This window comes from Abramis brama (genome assembly GCF_963993115.1).
Source record: "Abramis brama genome assembly, chromosome: 11".
Lineage (NCBI taxonomy): Eukaryota > Metazoa > Chordata > Actinopteri > Cypriniformes > Leuciscidae > Abramis > Abramis brama.
In genome coordinates this window covers 1,210,071-1,231,338 of record NC_139973.1, presented here as the reverse complement: position 1 = coordinate 1,231,338, position 21,268 = coordinate 1,210,071, and the positions used below count along the sequence as shown (strand labels likewise).

At 40.2% G+C, this 21,268-nt stretch overlaps 1 protein-coding gene across 13 annotated transcripts in view; it reads left to right on the top strand.

Moving 5' to 3' along the window:
- The first annotated feature begins 332 nt into the window (after nt 1-332).
- Nucleotides 333-21,268, top strand: part of r3hdm2 (R3H domain containing 2) — a 71,344-nt gene continuing 50,408 nt past the window's right edge. For 4 of the 13 annotated variants that reach the window (XM_084128281.1, XM_084128283.1, XM_084128278.1 and 1 more), the window contains exon 1: nt 334-921. The gene's annotated coding sequence lies outside the window, so the exon portion shown is untranslated. Of the gene's footprint in view, nt 922-21,268 lie in introns of all 13 variants that reach the window. The other 9 variants (XM_084128277.1, XM_084128272.1, XM_084128284.1 and 6 more) reach the window with 5 other exon arrangements.

Below are 21,268 nucleotides of genomic sequence, written 5' to 3'. Positions count from 1 at the left end.
ACATATAGGATTCTGTAGGGACATTTATGCTGAATCCTATATATGCATAATTTACTGTTATTACTGTGGTAAGTACATGTAACATATGTAACAAGGACACTGTAAAATAAAGTGTTACCATAAAATCTTTAACTATCAGATGCAAAAGCAGGCGAAACTGAAACTATGACGACAGCGCCATCTTACGTGTCCAGAAAGCACAAACAATGGAGCAGTGACGTAAAGCACAGAAAGAGCCAGTGTTGTGCTTTCAATGCTTTATTTCCCTGGTTTTTCCTGGTTGTGAACACGAGAGAGTTTAAATGAGGGCTGGCGATGCTTTCAGACGCGCTTGTTTCTCAGGGTTTTTTTTATTTTATTTTTTATTATACTTTCAAACTGTACAGAGATGACATTAATGATATACAACTTTGTATACAATACACCAAATATATCAACAATATATTCAATGTCACCTGAACATTCAGGATGAGAATAAATGAGGGGTTTTTGTTGATCTTTTTGTGAGGCTCGCGCGTGACGTCACGGCCCCGCCCACTCAGGTTCTGGTTTGATCACTGCGCGCTGTTGACACTCGGAGTCTCCGCGAGCTCGTGCTTGTGGCGGCGATTAAACGGTATTAAGCGACAGCGGGCTGTCGTTATTCGGTGACCGGGGGATCAGTTTGTGCGGGAGGTGGGTCATCAGTTTAAACATGTTTTCCTAGCCCATCCTGAGCGATAGTAATGCCCTCACGAGTTCGTGAGGCGGCCGATTGTCATTTTGACTTAGCTCGCGCTCGCTTAGCCGCCACAGGCTAATTAATTAACCGAGAGTGTGAGAAATATTCACTCCAAATCATCGAAGGCACTGCAAAAACTCCTCAGAACACCCAGAACGCCGAGTGTCTCCTCGTTTTGAATGAACGCGAGGGATTAACAGGTAAGCGAACGCTTGATGAACGCTTTAAATGGAACAGGTATTGATGTGTGTGTGTGTGTGTGTGTGTGTGTGTGTGTGTGTCGTTGTGTATCGCTAGTAAAGATCACATTAGTCGTCAGTGACAGGATAACGGTTAATTAATTCTTCACTTAAAGCACGACTTCACTGAGTGTCGTGACGCGTGAGAAACGGAACGCTCCCGTTCTTTGATTATTCGAAACGGCGGCGTTCTAGTTTTGTCGCGTCGCGTGGCGTTTCAAATATTATTATTATTATTATTATTATTATTATTATTATTAAAAATAATAAAGGACCCCAGATTGTCAGATGATGGTGACCAGAGATCAGAACACTTGCGTTTAAAGGGCCGTTCACACCAAAGACTTTAACTATAAAGTTTTAATTATCGTTCTAAAGGCCTGTTCACATCAAGGTGTTTAACATCAAGAACGATAAAGATGTACTTTTAAAAATGATGGATGGATGCTCTTTTTTGGGCTTCAAAATCTCAGGCACCATTCACTCCCATTATAAAGCTGGGAAGAGCCAGGATATTCTTTAATATAACTCGGATTGTGAGTATAGTTTCAACTGTAACTATAACGGCACAGAGAAAGAATATCAGTGGAATCACTTTCATAACAAGTTGTTTTTCCAGCTGATGAACAATAATAACATTGACAGCCAATCAGAATCTCGCTGTTAGTTCACCCAAAAAATGATCCCGTAATTCACTCACCCTCAAGCCATCTTAGGTGTACAACTTTCTTCGTTCAGCCAAACACAATCCAAGTTATATTAAAGGGGTCATATAATGGTACATGCACTTTTACAAGTTGATTGTACTGAAGTGTGTGTTGGCAGTGCCTGTACACAACCATCATAAAATGATAAAAATCCATCCAGTGTTTTTAAAAAAAATATCCTTATATGTTTTCCCCTCTCTAAAATCAAGCCGTTTGATTTTGTGACGTCACACGGTCGGACTCCCCTCCAATGATTGTTGATTGACGGCAGCATTTCAACACAGACCCGCCCTCGCTTGTGAGCGAGCTGTCAATCATAGTCCGCGCGGTCCGGCGCGTTCATTGTTGATACGCTGGAGCACTGTCTATGAGCAGAATGGCGTCTGAGCGATTGTGGTGTTCTGCTCTTGGCTGTAATAAGGAACACAGCATCATTTTGATGTTCCTACATCTGAACCGCTGAAGACGCAGTGGCTGAGTTTGTTTTCGAAGGGAATATTCCCCACGATCAACGTCAATGCTCTCATGTTTGCGCGAATCATTTCACACACCAGACTGCTTTACAAACGAAGTCAATATAAAGCTGGTTTTGCTAAGAAGCTGCTCCAGAAAAAAGGATCGGTACCAACTATCCGTGTTCCTGCTGCACCTCCAGAAGAACTGAAGTGAGTGTAACGTTTTATTAACCTTTATATTAATATTTATATTAATCTTTGCAAATCGCTTGCTGCACGCTTCACGATGAATGCGGCTGTTTACACTCAGGGTACATGCTTTCTATGTACGACGCTCTCAATATAATTCATAATCCCATGTTTATAATGAACAACGCATTATGGTTATTGTGTTATTATGTTAAGACACATGCACTGAAACGGTGTGCTGAAAAAAACAGAGCTGTTTTTGACCAGGTAAAATTAGTGTTTTCTTACAATACTAATGAGAATTTTTAATTAAAGTATATTACAAACTTTTAATTTAGACCCTAAAGAATCATATTAGCTTGTACAAAAATGGCATTATATGACCCCTTTAAAGAATATCCCCCAGCTTAATAATGGGAGTGAATGGTGCCTGAGCTTTTGAAGCCCATAAAAGTGCATCCATCCATCATAACAGTAATCCATAACAAAGTTAATAAAGGCCCTCTGAAGCGAAGAAGCCATACGTTTTTGTAAGAAACATATCCATGTTTATAACTTTGTAAACCATAATCACTGACAGAAGAGTGACCTCTGACCTGATGCGTGACGTATTGGCGAAAGCTGAAGTGCAGAGGATCGAGCAGAACAAATCACTGGTCACGAATTAGAAGTCGAAAACGAATTTTTAAAGAGGAATGTGGCAGGAGCTTGAGTTTGTTAACTATGCTCACCTAAGCCTACGCTACTCCTACACCATGCATCGGGTCAGAGGTCATGCGTCGGGTCAGAGGTCACGCTCCCACATAAAATTGCTCGAGCATTTAAAGCGTCAGACGACAAAACTGCAGTGTGCGCTTAGAATAAACAGAACGATATCGGTGTGACTGAACGCTAACATAGTTATAGTTATCTTTATAGTTATGGTTTTTGCCGTGAACGAACCTTAACGCCCCCTTTAGGCTTGACGTTTGTGTCACATGTCAATGTTTCATGTAAGTCCCTGTTTAATATATTAAACTCTCAGGAATATGTCAATATAATTACCTAGATAGCAGGTAAGCTGTGTTTATAATACCTTTCATAAAGTGCTGTGATAATAGCATGTTTTGCTTTGGACATAACCATGATGCTTAAAAAAAATAATAATTGCATTTACATTTATGTATTTGGCAGACGCTTTTATCCGAAGTGACTTTGCAATGCATTTCAAGGTACACATTTACATTCTTATCAGTTCTTGCTTGTTGATGCATTGATGGTGGGAGTGAAAACAGCAATTTTCAAAATGACAAATTGACAGTGTTGATATTGAAGGATATGGAAACACATAAAGTGAATGTAATGTAGGCTATGCAATATATTATGTGCAAAAAGGTGTTTAAAAATCACATTACATTCTAACATTTCAATCTAAAAACAAAAATAGTGCTGTTGTTTTTAAACTGACTAAAGAAGGCTAAACTAAAACTGTAAATAAAAACAAAAGCACTAATTATATTAGCCTGCATGTGATTACCCCATTATAATGGCCACTTTCATAAAAATATACGTACTTGTAGGTTTAAAATTCCACATATGGCACATTAATGTCTCCAACAACAAATATTTTAGCAATATCTATATTATAGTCAGAATTATTGCGCTACTATTCTGTTGTCCTCCGTCTGGCGGCGCTCGTTCACGGAGGCATGAGTATCAGCGGAAGCTCGTCCTCTCCTGACAGTGAAACGGACATATTTGTGTGACTCTCTAACATTTACAGATGGAGAATGTCCCTGTGAACTGTAAGTTAAGCACCACATCTCAAACGCATTAAACAGCGCAACAGTATCTGCTTTATATATTTGCATTGCTTTGTGCCTGGAAAGCAAAAGAAACAATAGAATGTGGAAATGATTTCTATCGTACCATTCAAGGAAAATTGAAAACATATTCCAGTGTCTTTAAACAGACATTGACTGTTTCCTCAGGAGTGTGTGGTTACGCTAGAAACAATTTATGCAAGTGAAAGCAAGGGTTTAAATATTTATACAACAGATTATTTTAAAGTTTTTTTTTTATAAATGTAATAAATTATCAGCTTTTTTAAATATTAGTCAAGGATTGTCACGTGTCATTGTCGCGATGTTAGCTATATCTATTTTGAAGCCCTTAATATAAGCTTGTCATATTTAGGACAAATTGTACTGTACTTTCACTGCATCCTCCGCTATTTTTCAGATGTGCTCGTATCAAACTACTGTATCCATATAAACGGTATTGGCCTCATTCAATATCGTTTCCCAAAAAATATATCTCTATATCTATCTATAAATTACAGAAACGTCTGTCCGTCTGTGTGTCTGTTATTCGCATATCTCTCGAAGCGTTAGTCCGATGGATTTCAAACTTGACGGGTGTCTCGCTACGGGCACGAGTAAGTGCAGTGCCAAGTTTGACGTTGTTTGGATTAGAAATGCAAAAGATATCGTTAAATATATCGGTAAATGTGGTTTAAAAATAAACGTTCTGACATAAACACTCTGTCAGCTAAACATTAAGTCAGCTACACTGTTTACTTCTGAATATTATATTTTATTCACGGCCATTGTAGTGGCCTATTCACAAACTGTTTGCTCAAGCACAGGGCTGGACTGGGACAAAAAATCGGCCATCATTTTGGCCAAGTCTGGCCCACTACATATGATCATAAAACATTTATTTTGACACATTTTACAGCGTCTGCTTGAAGGGCCTGTATCTATTTTTCGCGTTATTTCTCTGCACATTCCTTGCGTTTCTTCTCCATCTCTCAGACTATTTTGACAGATGCACACTTGACACCGCACGCTCGCTCAAAGCCCAGAGGGGGAGGTGTTTAAAGATGTGATTGGGCCAGCCCAGTGTCAATCAAGAAAAGAACCAATGGGCCGCTGAGCTACGTGTTTCATCTGTCAGAAAAAAACCTAACGCTGACTTTTTTTGACCTATGCATTACACTGGCACTAACCCAGCGTCGCCAATTAAGCAATACAAAACGAATGGGTCGCAGATGTACGAGTTTTATGGGCCGTTAAGCCAAAAAAAAGAAAGAAAAAAAAAGAGATGTATCGGCCCAAAAAGCACGTCGACCCACCGGGCATTTGCCCGGTATGCCAGATTACCAGTCCAGCCCTGCTCAAGCGTAGCGTTTTCTCGGAGTTCACTGTGTATCCTGCTCCCTGAATCGTGTAGTTCAGTTTTCCACATTTATTATGTCAGGATCAGTATTTGCTTTCTACCATGCACAAATAAAAATGTCACTGAACTTTTGCTGTGTAATTGTAACAATGAGCACTCAAACACACCGAATCAACAATTACTAAAAACACTCACAAAAACTGATTTTGACTAGTCGTACAAACTCGATACACCGCCCAGCCCTAATATCAGGCACAGCACATCACTCTTTCTCAAGAAAAACCCCCAAATCTGTCTCAGCTAATGCTGTAAACTCAACTCTACATGCAACCCTGTCAATTTGTACATTATAATATCAAAGATTAAAATTAACATCTGATTTGTATACAAACATTTAAGTTGCACGCAGTTTTTATAATAATAACATTATGTGAAAGTGTTCTAAAGCTGTTTTATTGACGTCTTTCTGCGGTTGAAACACTGATTGATGGATTACATGAGACATGATGGATTTCAGGAAGTTGTTCTGAATCTGATGTTCATTGATGTTTATTTGCTAGTAGTAAAGAGGAAGAGATGATCAGTTCATCATCACACACACACACACACACACATTTACTGACTGAATTTACTGATGAAACTGACAGAATTGGTCAGAAGCATCAAAGCTTTTTGTAATTATTGGATTATTGGAAGACTCAGTAGGTTCATCAAAATGAGAATCCATTAAAATAGAGAAATCTAAATTGTAATTTATTTGCTTAAAGAATGCAATCAGAGTGGAGTTTTATTTATCAGGGTAACATTGCTCATATGAGACCCTGGACCACAAAACCAGTCACATGGGTACATTTTTGAAATTGAGATTTATACATCAAATGAAAGCTGAATAAATAAGCCTTCCATTGATGTGTGGTTTGTTAGGATAGGACAATATTTGGTCGAGATACAACTATTGTAAATCTGGAATCTGAGGGTGCAGAAAAATCGTAACATTGAGAAAATCTCCTTTAAAGTTGTTCATTTATGTTGGCGATTGTGCAGCATTCACTCACAGAAATACATGTTTTATATATTTACGGTAGGAAATTTACAAAATCTCTTCACGGAACATGATCTTTACTCAATATCCTAATGATTTTTGGCATAAAAGAAAAATCAATAATTTTGACCCATACAATGTATTGTTGGATATTGCCACAGATAAACCCGTGCGACTCGAGACTGGTTCTGTGATCCAGGGTCACATATGAGGAATTAAACTTTGCACAATGTAAGTTTTCACCCTAGCAAACGGTTGTTTTGTAGCATCATATTGCAGGTGTGCAGGTTATCCTGTGCGGTTGAGATGGTTGACATGCTTTAATGTGCACGCTGACGCATAACGTGACCATCTGTAAGCGTGCGATCTACAGTTTTATAGTGTGCACTTGATATTTACAGCAGGACAAGGAGTCAGACAGAAATGAACGTTTGAATTCATGTCCAACAAGTGGCCTTATGCATTAGATTTGTGTTTAGAATTTTGTGTTTGTCTTTGGATGGAAGAAAGAAATGGTTCGTGTGGGTTAGCAATGTTCATGGCTAATCGTGCATGGAGTTTTCCGTGGTTATAGTCTGATTACTGCTTGTGAAACATTTTTAATTTTCTGTGATCAACATGTCAGATGCTGCTTTTTGACGACTGACCCTTCCTGATATTTACACTAATTTATGTCATAAAAATCTGAAAATTGACTTTACTTGCCCTGGAAAAGTCATGGAGATTTCTCCAGTTAATGCATGTGTGTAGTTTTGACCAGCTCTAATATAATTCATCTAGAGATGCACCGATATTAAAACTTTAGCCGATAAACGATAATCTTTATATTTAAAGCCGATAACCGATATATTGGCCGATAAATCCAAATTTTTATATCATTTTTGTAGAGCATGAAACAAAAGTCTCACCATTAAAAGTCATGTCCCAAACACACAATTATATAATTTTATGTAGCTTATATGACAGACTTGCCATATTAATCTTTGTATTAATTCTGCATGTTGCACTTCACTGTATTTTCTTTTTTTGAAGTGATTCCAATCATATTTCAAGCAATTCATAATCATCATGTTGAACAGTGCACATCTGAAGCGTCTCAGCTGAAGGAAATAAAACATTTATCGGCTTTAATATATCAGCTAAATCTTCTTATCAGGCCGATAACGATAGCATTAAAAATGAACATATATCAGCCGATACCGATATGGTGGCCGATGTATCATTCATCCCTAAATTAATCGACTAGATGCAATTTACACTGATTTATCTGAAAAGCTGAAGATACACACACCTTGTTAATAGAAAGAGTTATTTGTGTGTGTGTTGCTCAGGTGTGTCGTGTGTGAAGGTGCTTTGAAGCTCTCTGAAAGTCAGTCACTCTTGATTTGTGTCTTGATTGCTGAAAGATTGTGTGTGTCTTCAGGAGAGTCTGATGTGATCCGTGACATTTTCACGCTGAAATGAACAATCAGATTGTCCTGAGAGGCGACGTCCGAGTGCTGTGGTCAAGATGTTGTCGCTAATACAGTAGATTGGGGGAGTTGTTTTAGTAAATGAGTGCAGGAATGGGAAATCAATCTTTGCTAAATTATTCACGAGTGCAGAAACGCTTAATTATCAGCGTTGTCAGTGATGAAGTCCTGTTGGCCCCGTTCTGAAGCGTTTGATCTACAATCACTCGTTATAATCACTGATTGTCAGTGTTTTGAGGACGTTTGCATTTGTTAGATGATTAAGAACATGAGATGCTTAATGGATGCCAGTGTTTATAAATACTAAAGCAATGTCCTGGAGAAAACCAATGAAATGTGTCTTGTGAATCTGTGAAAGTTGTTTTTAATTGAATATGTTGCTGCTAATGTACTTGCATTCACTTCTTAGTATATTTGACTGTTTCATGATGATTCTGAATCTAAATATCGGTTCATTCTGGCGTTTGAGAGAACGGTTCATATTTCGTCTCAACTTGAACTATTTTGTTACTACTTGAGCGACTTTCTTGAATGAATTGCACACCGGTTTGTTATTATGGGGACATCGACCCTGTGATTGGTTGCTTTAAATGTCAATCAGACGTCCTCTTGGGCGGCACAGCTTCATAATGAAACGGAAATAGAGCTGGGTACCGAGTTCGATACTTTTTAGGTACCGACCGAATTGTCTCGATACTATCGAGTATCGAAAAATGACTCGTTTTTCGGTACCAGATTTCGATACCTAAGGGGTTAACTCGTCAACATCAGTGCTCAAACAAATACGAAATGCACAACGCCACGCCTAAAGTCGCTCGCGCACATACACGCAAACTCTACACACACGAGACGCGCGGAACTCTCTGCGCACATACTCATATGAGACGCGAGCACACACACACACACACACACACACAATACCCTAAAGATGTGGAAAAGTCGATCAAAAGTGTGGCTACATTTCTCCAGGCTCGATGCCAACAGCGCGCGATGCAGTATTTGCGGTAAAATAATTGCTGCAAAGACGGTACCGCGACAGATATGATGAAGCCCTTGACAGTGCACGGAGTAAACATAAGAGCAGAAAGTTGCTCCGTCTTCGACTGGTAAATTAAGAGATACCTTGTTGATCACTCTGACAGTGTTTATTGCAATAATAACCTACTGAGTGTACACTGCCGTTCAAAAATGTGTTGGTTAGTCAGAATTGTTTTTCAGTAAGGATGCATTAAAGTGATCAAAAATGACCTTAAAACATGTGTAATGTTACAAAATATTTCTGTTTCAAATAAATGCTGTTCTTTTGAAATTTTGATTCATCAAAGAATCATGAAAAAATGTATCATAGTTTCCAAAATATTAAGCAGCAAACTGTTTTCATATTTCTGAAGGATCATGTGACACTGAAGTAATGACTAGAAATTCAGCTTTGACATCACAGGAATAAATTACATTTTGAAATATATTCAAATAAGATTTTAAATTGTAATACTATTTCACAATGTTACAAGTTTTACTGTATTTTTGACCAAACAAATTCAGCTTTGGTGAGCATGAGCGCTTTATAAAAAAAAAAATGTTCTTTTGTACACTGGCTAAGGAGCATGAGTCAAACTGAAAAAATAAAACCAAAGTTTTTCTGAGGTAATGTGTTATGTAATCTTGTTAAAATGGATTTCATAAATTGGTATCGAAAAAAGTATCGTTCAGGAACCGGTATCGAAATCTAGGTATCGGTATTGGTATCGAAATTTTTTGAACGATACCCAGCCCTAAACGGAAATATTTAAAAACTTCTCATAATAACATAAAAGATCTCTAATGTTGTTTTGTGCCATTGCTTTGGCAAAGTATCTGTCAAACGAACTAAAATAAAAAGCACAACTTGGCTTTGTACCCTCATTAGTTCACAGAAGACTGTGATTTAATGAAATAAGTATGTAGTCTTGGGATGCTGCAATATGAACATTTTGGCCGATAAAGCCGATAACCGATATTTTGGCCGATAAATCTAAATCCAAGTTTTTGAGAGCCTGATTACAAAAACATTCAAAAGCCATTAAAAGCCGTGTCCCAAACACACAATTATAATGTTCTTGTTATAATGTTATGTAGCTGATATGACAGGCTTGCTCTGCACATGTTGCACTTCCTTGTATTTTCCTTTTTGAAGTGATTTTAAATAATTTTTCAAGCAATTTAAAACCATCATGTTGAACAGTGGCATCTGAAGTGTCTCAGCTGAAGGAAATAATCCATTATTTATCGGCTTTAATACATTGGACAAATTTTCTCATCAGGCCGATAATGATAACATTAAAAATATCAGCCGATACCGATATGGTGGCCCATATATCCTTCATCTCTAATATAGTCTTTTTGTGCTGCATGTTTAAGAGTGAAGTGCATCCGCTCTTCATCCGCTCGTGATCCGGTATTTTCCGTGTATAAAATTATATACTTATGAAATATTAATTGTATTTTATTTTACAGTGCATTTGTTTTACAACGTATAGGCTATTACTGTCATAGAAATAATAACAATATTTGGCTTCCTAAAACACACAATAACACTACATTTTATCTAAAATATTACTTTGCATATTGACTAAATATCTTCTGTACATTTTTACAGTCTGTACCTATTCTTTAAGACCATAAAGCACTTGGACACATACAACAAACTCATAATTACAGCTTCAGAAGTGGGAAGTGGGAAATATCTGATGCACATGAAGCATAAAAGCCATAATCGTGATCTGTTACATTTCTGATTAATTATGCAGCCTTACTCTCAGTTGTAAATACGAGTGAAGTACAGTCAATTCGGTTTAAATCTATTCCCCAAAAAACATGTAGTAGAGTCTGCAGATTCTGTCTGGGATGTTCTGGAAAATTAATTGTTAATATTGCAGTGTCGTTAGGCTCATAACGGACCTTCAAACACCTCTCTACTGCACGTTTATCAACATTTAATAACACTTTATTAAAATCAAAAGGTGTAACTGTATTATTTAATGTGTCTGAGCTAACATGAACTAACAGTTGCATTTTTTTAAACTAACTTCAACAAAGCATAATAATAACTTCTGTAAACAAATGTAGCTCTTGCGTTAATGCATTGACTGACGAGACATTGTAAAGTGTTACCTATTCTTCTTTATATTTCTTTTGCACTTTAATCTGTTTGAAACATTTGTTTACCTTATACATTTTTGTGTATTGCTTTATTGTATAAACTTAAATCTGTTATAGTATGACACTTTTTTTTTTTTGCAACTTATTTCAATATCGTGATAAAACGGTGATAAAAGCTTCAGCGATTATCGCAGCATGAAAATTTGATATCGTCACAGAAGAGATGAGATACCATTCTGCATTAGTGCTCTTACAGTTATAAATGCACAGATATGTATGTATGTATTTAGCATCTGATTGATAAAACACATTACAGATGTTAATAATCAGATGTTTCCCCTCAGCTGAGTTGAGAGAACAAGCCCAGATCTTGCAGATCAGATGCGGAAGTAAAATTTTCTCACAAAAACGACTCCAGAAGCCTTAATAGCGTTTTATAAGTATAAATATTATAAGATAATCTAGTTCCTACATTATTTTTCTATACGTTGACTCTACAATATGGCCTTTAATCACCAGTTTCCCCTCCGCCGAGCTGAGAGAACAGGCCCAGATCTTGAGTTGTGTGTCTAAAGTTGTGTGTTTATGGACTGTAATGCGGTTTGAAGCGAGACTGGTTTGGCGCAGTCCTCCCACATATGAGATGGCGGGTGTTCGGTCATATTTAGCTGGAAGGGCTTCTGTAATATTGATAAGGAGTCGTATCACGATGCTTTGTGGACCTGAACATGGATCCGGCCTCTGTGGTTGTATGATGGTGTGTGTGTGTGTGTGTGTGTGTGGTTTTGGTCCATCTTGTGTTCGTTTTGCAGCAGCACAGGCAGTATGCTTTGTTTTTTTTGTTTTTTTTTTGAGAGAGAGATTTGAAGAGCTATTTATAGACCAGCATCGAGCATGTGCTTCCCTCCCTTTCTCTCGTTCACTCGCTCATCTTTTCCTCCCAGATTCATGATGCTATTAGATTCTCCCTCCTCATCTCACACCTTTCTTCCTCTAATTCACGCTTTTTCTTCTCATCTGTTGTTGTTCTGTCCTCATATTCTGTTTCCTCAGCTCTTTTCCTCTGTGTTGTTCCTCGCTGCTTTCGCACGATTGTTCCTCCCTCCTTCCCTGTGGATTTCTGCTTGTGAATTATTAATGGTTGCTGGATGGCAGTGACTGGGAGCAACGCTAAGATTCAGAGCTCTTACGGAGGATAATCATTAGTTTTCTGCCATGAGACGGGACAGGGAATGAGAGACGGGGACACCACCATGTTGTTGCGTGTGTGTGTGTGTGTGTGTGTGTGTGTGTGTGTGCAAAACTACACACTTTCAAAAACTAGTCGGTTTTAAACAGTGATGCACCAAAACAATTAAGTTTATTTGTATGGGACATTTTCCACAGTGTAGTTTCACTTTAACTCAGGGCTGTCAATGTCCCCCTGTATTCAATAACTTTATTTTTAAAATTACATTTTTAAATGTTTTTTAATAAAAAATATCTTCATGCCTTAAAATATCTTGAATGTAACTCGACACCCTCGCCTCATTTAGTATGCACGGTTCTATGAATATGCAAATTAGCCCTGCCTCCACTCACTCACTCAGCTCAGAGATCCACTGGTTGACGATCACACGTTGATCTGATTGGTTACAAGGTAGTTTGTGACGTCAGAAACACCAGCGATTTCAAAGCGTGTTTGAGACTGTCTTTGGTTCACTGCAGTTTTAAGGAGGAAATACTCAGCAATGGTGTCGACTTATGAATTTACACATGGTTTGTCTTAAAGCATATTAAAAACACCACATAGACACACAAACAACATTAAAAGCTGGATTTTCACCACAGGGGGACTTTGCAAATAACGCATGCAACTAACGTCGTGCAGCGTTTACAACGGCGTAAACACCTGTAACCCTAGTAGGCGGAAATTTCTATTCTCATTCCTGGCTTCTTTGGTTCCTAACCCTTTATCCCGATTTCGCTTCTCTGTTTGCAATCGGATCATTTTAAGTCGCTAAACTTTTCAGTCCAGTGATCCTGTAAGTGAATTAATTCAAACAATTAGTCCAAAGCAGTGCTAATTTAAAGAAAACCAGCATGATTACATCAGAGAGAGCAGTGACTCGTAGCTAGTTTTATTCATTCCGGGCTGTAAGACACGAGTTCTGTCATATTCTGTGATTGTTTCTGAAGAGCGCGAGCCTTTCTGTGAAATACAGACTGAACAGAGTGTCAAAGCATCCCACTGCTGAATGGCCAGATGATACGCTAACTACGTTTCTCAGCTAGATAAAGCAAACCAGCGTCTTGCTAGTAAAGTTTTGATGGATGACACCGTGTGCTAACTACACGCGACACACGATAAAATGTTATTTTCCATGTTGATCAGAGTGTTTGTCCTAACCAGCCGCGACGGCGACACGCGACGATTCTTTTTTAGAAACGGTTTCTATTTTTCTGCGACGTCGCGCTGGAACAACAAACACAAAGTGTGGCGATGATAATCTCAGGTGCTGTTTATGTGCTTTATTTAATGTTAAAAGTGTGTAATGTGACTTTGAATATCATTTAGTGCTCCAGCTTTGAAGCTGTAAAACCAACAATGGATAATTCACCTCAGATCTTGAAATTAAACAAATGGAAACAAGAATGTTCAAACTGTGAACAAACAAGTGTATTATTTGACAAAGATTGTTTTAGTAACTCAGTAGCCTATGTATTTTTAATAATGTTTAAATGGTGTAATATTTGTGAATTTGATTATGTAGCGACTTATCCTTTTTCTTGCGAGTGCCGTCAGGATTACTCTCTGGTGCAGTGAGACTCCGCCCACATGCTGTTCTGATTGGCTGACTCCGCCCACATGCTGTTCTGATTGGCTGAAATGTACATATACAAATCAAAGTTAGCTAAAAATGTATTCCAAAATTCAATCATTCATGCCAAAAAATGCATTTAAACAATGTAACAATTTAAGGCAGAAACAATGAGCTCATTGAAGTAATGAATACTTGTTTGTTAACAAATGATTATGACAGAAAACTGTAGCATTGACAGAAGCTCTTCAGGATGAGGTGAGAGTAGGAAGGGTTGTTTCCATCAGTAATGTCTGTCCTGTTTCTGGAGATGGACAGTAAAAGCAACACACACAGACAGCACAAACATGCACGCACATCTCCAGTTTCTATTGATCTGCAATAAAGCGTTACGCTGACCAGTATTCTCTGTGACGGCACACCTACTCCTTCCCAGCTGGCTTTGCTTCGATGCACAGATTTCACATCAGTGACCCACTCAACACATTGTCAGAAGCTGTTGACTCTTGTATAGTTGGACTTATGACTGATGATGACTTACAAACATTAATATTGCAGGTCATCATGTTCTGTTCATTCTTTTTTCCATCCAGAAGAAAAAACTATTTTTTTTCAGTGTGAAACAGAGTTATTGCACCCACAACATACACTTTCTCTCATACAAATTAGGGACGCACCGATATGAACATTTTGGCTGATACCGATAACCGATAATTATTTATATTTGAAAGCCGATAACCGATATTTTGGCCGATAAATCTAAATCCAAATTTTTATATCATTTCTGAGAGCCTGATTACAAAAACAAAAGTCTCACCATTAAAATCCATGTCCCAAACACACAATTATAATGTTCTCATTATGATTTTATGTAGCCGATATGTCAGACTGCACTTCACTGTATTTTCCTTTTTAGAAGTGATTCCAATCATATTTCAATCAATTTAACACCATGTTGAACAGTGCACATCTGAAGCGTCTCAGCTGAAGGAAATACATTATTTATCGGCTTTAATATATCTGCCTAATTTTCTTATCAGGCCGATAACATTAAAAATGAACATATATCGGCCGATAGCGATATGGTGGCTGATATATCGCGCATCCCTTATACAAATGTATTATTTTTAACCTATAATGTGGAAGAAACCAGTATGTTAGTCAAATACCCATGTTCATCTGTCTAGCGTGTCGTTTTCATGAGTGTTGAGTTTCTCATCAGTGCTTTTGCGCTGTTTGAGAGTGAATGAGTGAAGGAGACAGGAGGGAGGATGAGTAAATGAGCGCATGCTCACTCAGAGAGAGAGAGAGAGAGAGAGAGAGAGAGATCGGCTGTGCTTCATTCAGAAAAAGCAGGGGGGCGTCAGAAACGAAGCGAGAGAGAAAACTAAGCGGAGAGGTGGAGAACTGTCTGTTCTCTGTTAGAGAAACTGAAATGCGCTCGGCGCTGCACCTAATGATGCGGGGAGATCAGCGATAAATCAGCCGATATAGTAAGCGGTGTGTGTGTGTGTGTGGGGTGCATATGCGCAGGCATGCATGCATGGGAAAAGTCTGAGTAAAGGGCTGCTTATGAGTGTATTCGGGCGATTTTAAAATCACACTGAAACGTTCTGCTTATGACTAAACCATCAGGTGCATTGTGGGAAATGTAGTCCATAAAGCCGAGACTGGTGAAAATGGGTCAGAGAGTTTAGAAGAAATGTGCTGAAGTTTCTTGTAAGCCTGTTTTAAAAAACAATGCATTGATGTGTGAAGCTGAGCTGTTAAGTCTGCTTTCAGACAGCCGCAGAGTTCTGACACTCTTGCCGTGGGTTTTGACATCATTCACTGACGTCAGGTGGAGCTGGTAGAGGTGAATGAGCCGTTCTCGCACGCAAGTGAATGTTAATTTTTTCGCTTGAAAGCATTACTTGCATGCAGAATCGGTCTTGTGAATGTTTGCATTATGCTTCACGTATCTGTGGAAGTGCATGTTGATGAGCGATAGGCTTCAGTGTGGGTCAGTTGGTCGTGGGTGTGTGTGTGTGTGTGTGTGTTGAAAGCGATCCCTGTCTGCCCACTTGCGTAGAGGTCGATAAAGAGAGTGTATTTGCTGAGGTAATGAGGAATTCCCTTTCACTGTGTCCTTGGTCCTCGTCACCCACGCCGGGGGTGAATCTCTGCAGGAGAGAGAGACGTCATTCATGTCACACACACCGATGAGAGATGTGTGTTAGAGCGCAGGACATCAGGAGGAAGCGCAGGGGAGATTCACAAGAACTTTGTTCATAAAAAGGAACTGAGATTTAAAGGGACAGTTCACCCAAAAATTTTAATTGTCATTTACTCACCCTCCAAACCAGTAAGACTTTCGTTCATCTTTAAAACACAAATGAAGATATTTTAATGAAATCTGAGAGATTTCTGTCCTTCTGTTGACGGCTACACAACTGACACTTTGACGCTTTGAAAAGTTCATAAAGAGATTGTAAAACTAATCCATATGAATCGAGTCGTTTAGTCAATTTTCTGAAGAGATTCGTTCGCTTTATATGATGAACAGTCTTAATTTAGGCTTTTATTCATATATAAACATTTATCAACGCACACATCAGATATGGTAAACAGAAGCTCAAGCATGTTTGTTTGACGTGCGAGCACCAATGAGGTTCATTCTCGTGTTACACAGCACGTTTGAGCTTCTCGAGAACCAATGAGGTTCATTCTCGTGTTACGCAGCACGTTTGAGCTTCAGCGAGAACCAATGAGGTTCATTCTCGTGTTACGCAGCACGTTTGAGCTTCAGCGAGAACCAATGAGGTTCATTCTCGTGTTACGCTGCACGTTTGAGCTTCAGCGAGAACCAATGAGGTTCATTCTTGTTACGCAGCACGTTTGAGCTTCTCAAGAACCAATGAGGTTCATTCTCGTGTTACGCAGCACGTTTGAGCTTCAGCGAGAACCAATGAGGTTCATTCTCGTGTTACGCAGCACGTTTGAGCTTCTCGAGAACCAATGAGGTTCATTCTCGTGTTACGCAGCACGTTTGAGCTTCAGCGAGAACCAATGAGGTTCATTCTCGTGTTACGCAGCACGTTTGAGCTTCAGCGAGAACCAATAAGGTTCATTCTCGTGTTACGCAGCACGTTTGAGCTTCAGCGAGAAGCAATGAGGTTCATTCTCGTGTTACGCAGCACGTTTGAGCTTCAGCGAGAACCAATGAGGTTCATTCTCGTGTTACGCAGCACGTTTGAGCTTCTCGAGAACCAATGAGGTTCATTCTCGTGTTACGCAGCACGTTTGAGCTTCAGCGAGAACCAATGAGGTTCATTCTCGTGTTACGCAGCACGTTTGAGCTTCAGCGAGAACCAATGAGGTTCATTCATGTGTTACGCAGCACGTTTGAGCTTCAGCGAGAAGCAATGAGGTTCATTCTCGTGTTACGCTGCACGTTTGAGCTTCTCGAGAACCAATGAGGTTCATTCTCGTGTTACGCAGCACGTTTGAGCTTCAGCGAGAACCAATGAGGTTCATTCTCGTGTTACGCTGCACGTTTGAGCTTCTCGAGAACCAATGAGGTTCATTCTCGTGTTACGCAGCACGTTTGAGCTTCAGCGAGAACCAATGAGGTTCATTCTCGTGTTACGCAGCACGTTTGAGCTTCAGCGAGAACCAATGAGGTTCATTCTCGTGTTACGCTGCACGTTTGAGCTTCAGCGAGAACCAATGAGGTTCATTCTCGTGTTACGCAGCACGTTTGAGCTTCAGCGAGAACCAATGAGGTTCATTCTCGTGTTACGCAGCACGTTTGAGCTTCAGCGAGAACCAATGAGGTTCATTCTCGTGTTACGCAGCACGTTTGAGCTTCAAGAACCAATGAGGTTCATTCTCGTGTTACGCTGCACGTTTGAGCTTCAGCGAGAACCAATGAGGTTCATTCTCGTGTTACGCAGCACGTTTGAGCTTCAGCGAGAACCAATGAGGTTCATTCTCGTGTTACGCAGCACGTTTGAGCTTCAGCGAGAACCAATGAGGTTCATTCTCGTGTTACGCAGCACGTTTGAGCTTCTCGAGAACCAATGAGGTTCATTCTCGTGTTACGCAGCACGTTTGAGCTTCAGCGAGAACCAATTAGGTTCATTCTCGTGTTACGCAGCACGTTTGAGCTTCTCGAGAACCAATGAGGTTCATTCTCGTGTTACGCAGCACGTTTGAGCTTCTCGAGAACCAATGAGGTTCATTCTCGTGTTACGCAGCACGTTTGAGCTTCAGCGAGAACCAATGAGGTTCATTCTCGTGTTACGCAGCACGTTTGAGCTTCAGCGAGAACCAATGAGGTTCATTCTCGTGTTACGCAGCACGTTTGAGCTTCAGCGAGAACCAATGAGGTTCATTCTCGTGTTACACAGCACGTTTGAGCTTCAGCGAGAACCAATGAGGTTCATTCTCGTGTTACGCAGCACGTTTGAGCTTCTATAAGAACCAATGAGGTTCATTCTCGTGTTACGCAGCACGTTTGAGCTTCTATAAGAACCAATGAGGTTCATTCTCGTGTTACGCAGCACGTTTGAGCTTCTCGAGAACCAATGAGGTTCATTCTCGTGTTACGCAGCACGTTTGAGCTTCAGCGAGAACCAATGAGTTTCATTCTCGTGTTACGCAGCACGTTTGAGCTTCAGCGAGAACCAATGAGGTTCATTCTCGTGTTACGCAGCACGTTTGAGCTTCTATAAGAACCAATGAGGTTCATTCTCGTGTTACGCAGCACGTTTGAGCTTCTCGAGAACCAATGAGGTTCATTCTCGTGTTACGCAGCACGTTTGAGCTTCTCGAGAACCAATGAGGTTCATTCTCGTGTTACGCAGCACATTTGAGCTTCTATAAGAACCAATGAGGTTCATTCTCGTGTTACGCAGCACGTTTGAGCTTCTCGAGAACCAATGAGGTTCATTCTCGTGTTACGCAGCACGTTTGAGCTTCAGCAAGAACCAATGAGGTTCATTCTCGTGTTACGCAGCACGTTTGAGCTTCTCGAGAACCAATGAGGTTCATTCTCGTGTTACGCAGCACGTTTGAGCTTCAGCGAGAACCAATGAGGTTCATTCTCGTGTTACGCTGCACGTTTGAGCTTCTCGAGAACCAATGAGGTTCATTCTCGTGTTACGCAGCACGTTTGAGCTTCAGCGAGAACCAATGAGGTTCATTCTCGTGTTACGCAGCACGTTTGAGCTTCAGCGAGAACCAATGAGGTTCATTCTCGTGTTACGCTGCACGTTTGAGCTTCAGCGAGAACCAATGAGGTTCATTCTCGTGTTACGCAGCACGTTTGAGCTTCAGCGAGAACCAATGAGGTTCATTCTCGTGTTACGCAGCACGTTTGAGCTTCAGCGAGAACCAATGAGGTTCATTCTCGTGTTACGCAGCACGTTTGAGCTTCAGCGAGAACCAATGAGGTTCATTCTCGTGTTACGCAGCACGTTTGAGCTTCAAGAACCAATGAGGTTCATTCTCGTGTTACACTGCACGTTTGAGCTTCAGCGAGAACCAATGAGGTTCATTCTCGTGTTACGCAGCACGTTTGAGCTTCAGCGAGAACCAATGAGGTTCATTCTCGTGTTACGCAGCACGTTTGAGCTTCAGCGAGAACCAATGAGGTTCATTCTCGTGTTACGCAGCACGTTTGAGCTTCTCGAGAACCAATGAGGTTCATTCTCGTGTTACGCAGCACGTTTGAGCTTCAGCGAGAACCAATTAGGTTCATTCTCGTGTTACGCAGCACGTTTGAGCTTCTCGAGAACCAATGAGGTTCATTCTCGTGTTACGCAGCACGTTTGAGCTTCTCGAGAACCAATGAGGTTCATTCTCGTGTTACGCAGCACGTTTGAGCTTCAGCGAGAACCAATGAGGTTCATTCTCGTGTTACGCAGCACGTTTGAGCTTCAGCGAGAACCAATGAGGTTCATTCTCGTGTTACGCAGCACGTTTGAGCTTCAGCGAGAACCAATGAGGTTCATTCTCGTGTTACGCAGCACGTTTGAGCTTCAGCGAGAACCAATGAGGTTCATTCTCGTGTTACGCAGCACGTTTGAGCTTCAGCGAGAACCAATGAGGTTCATTCTCGTGTTACGCAGCACGTTTGAGCTTCAGCGAGAACCAATGAGGTTCATTCTCGTGTTACGCAGCACGTTTGAGCTTCAGCGAGAACCAATGAGTTTCATTCTCGTGTTACGCAGCACGTTTGAGCTTCAGCGAGAACCAATGAGGTTCATTCTCGTGTTACGCAGCACGTTTGAGCTTCTCGAGAACCAATGAGGTTCATTCTCGTGTTACGCAGCACGTTTGAGCTTCTCGAGAACCAATGAGGTTCATTCTCGTGTTACGCAGCACGTTTGAGCTTCAGCAAGAACCAATGAGGTTCATTCTCGTGTTACGCAGCACGTTTGAGCTTCTCGAGAACCAATGAGGTTCATTCTCGTGTTACGCAGCACGTTTGAGCTTCAGCAAGAACCAATGAGGTTCATTCTCGTGTTACGCAGCACGTTTGAGCTTCTCGAGAACCAATGAGGTTCATTCTCGTGTTACGCAGCACGTTTGAGCTTCTCGAGAACCAATGAGGTTCATTCTCGTGTTACGCAACACAGATGAATTTATCTAAATAAGACTAGTAATATGCATAAATTATGGTCAGTTTTATTTCATGCTGAATTTAATAATGCACGCTTGTTTTGGCCAATATTTACGACGTTGCTTGACTATAAGTTGGCAGCAAAATCATTGTGAGTTTCATTGTGAATATTCGTTATATCACAAAAACAAGCATGTTCCCCTGCAGAGCCCGAACCCTCGGTATGCTTCTCCACCTGAGCCTCACGCAAACACACGCGGTTATTTTTGAACACCGTGTGCCAGAACAGAGTGTCAGTGAGGGAGAGAAACAAAGAGCGAGAGAATCCTCAGCAGAGATGGGAATAAAGCGAGAGAAATGGAGACTGCACAGTGCTGCTCTCCTGAATAAAGTATCTGTGTCTATAAATAACACGCAGCGCTCACACTGTTATTTAGCCACATTTTTCCTCCTCATCCTGTAACGGTGATTTGATCATTCGCCTTTTCATTTTTCAGCATGCACGGTCTCTATTATTAAGGAACAGAGCGTTTGTTTGGAAATTATTCACGTTTGATGGCTTCAGTGTTAATTGACACGTACACAACTGTTTGTTTTTGAAACCTGTAAATCCTGTATTAAGCAGGGCTGCATGAATGATCAAAAAATAAAAACGAAATCGTGATGGGGCTTAGTGCGATTATCAAATCGCAATCGCTGCAATTTAATTAAATGAATATATGCGTTGCGTGTTTCAGA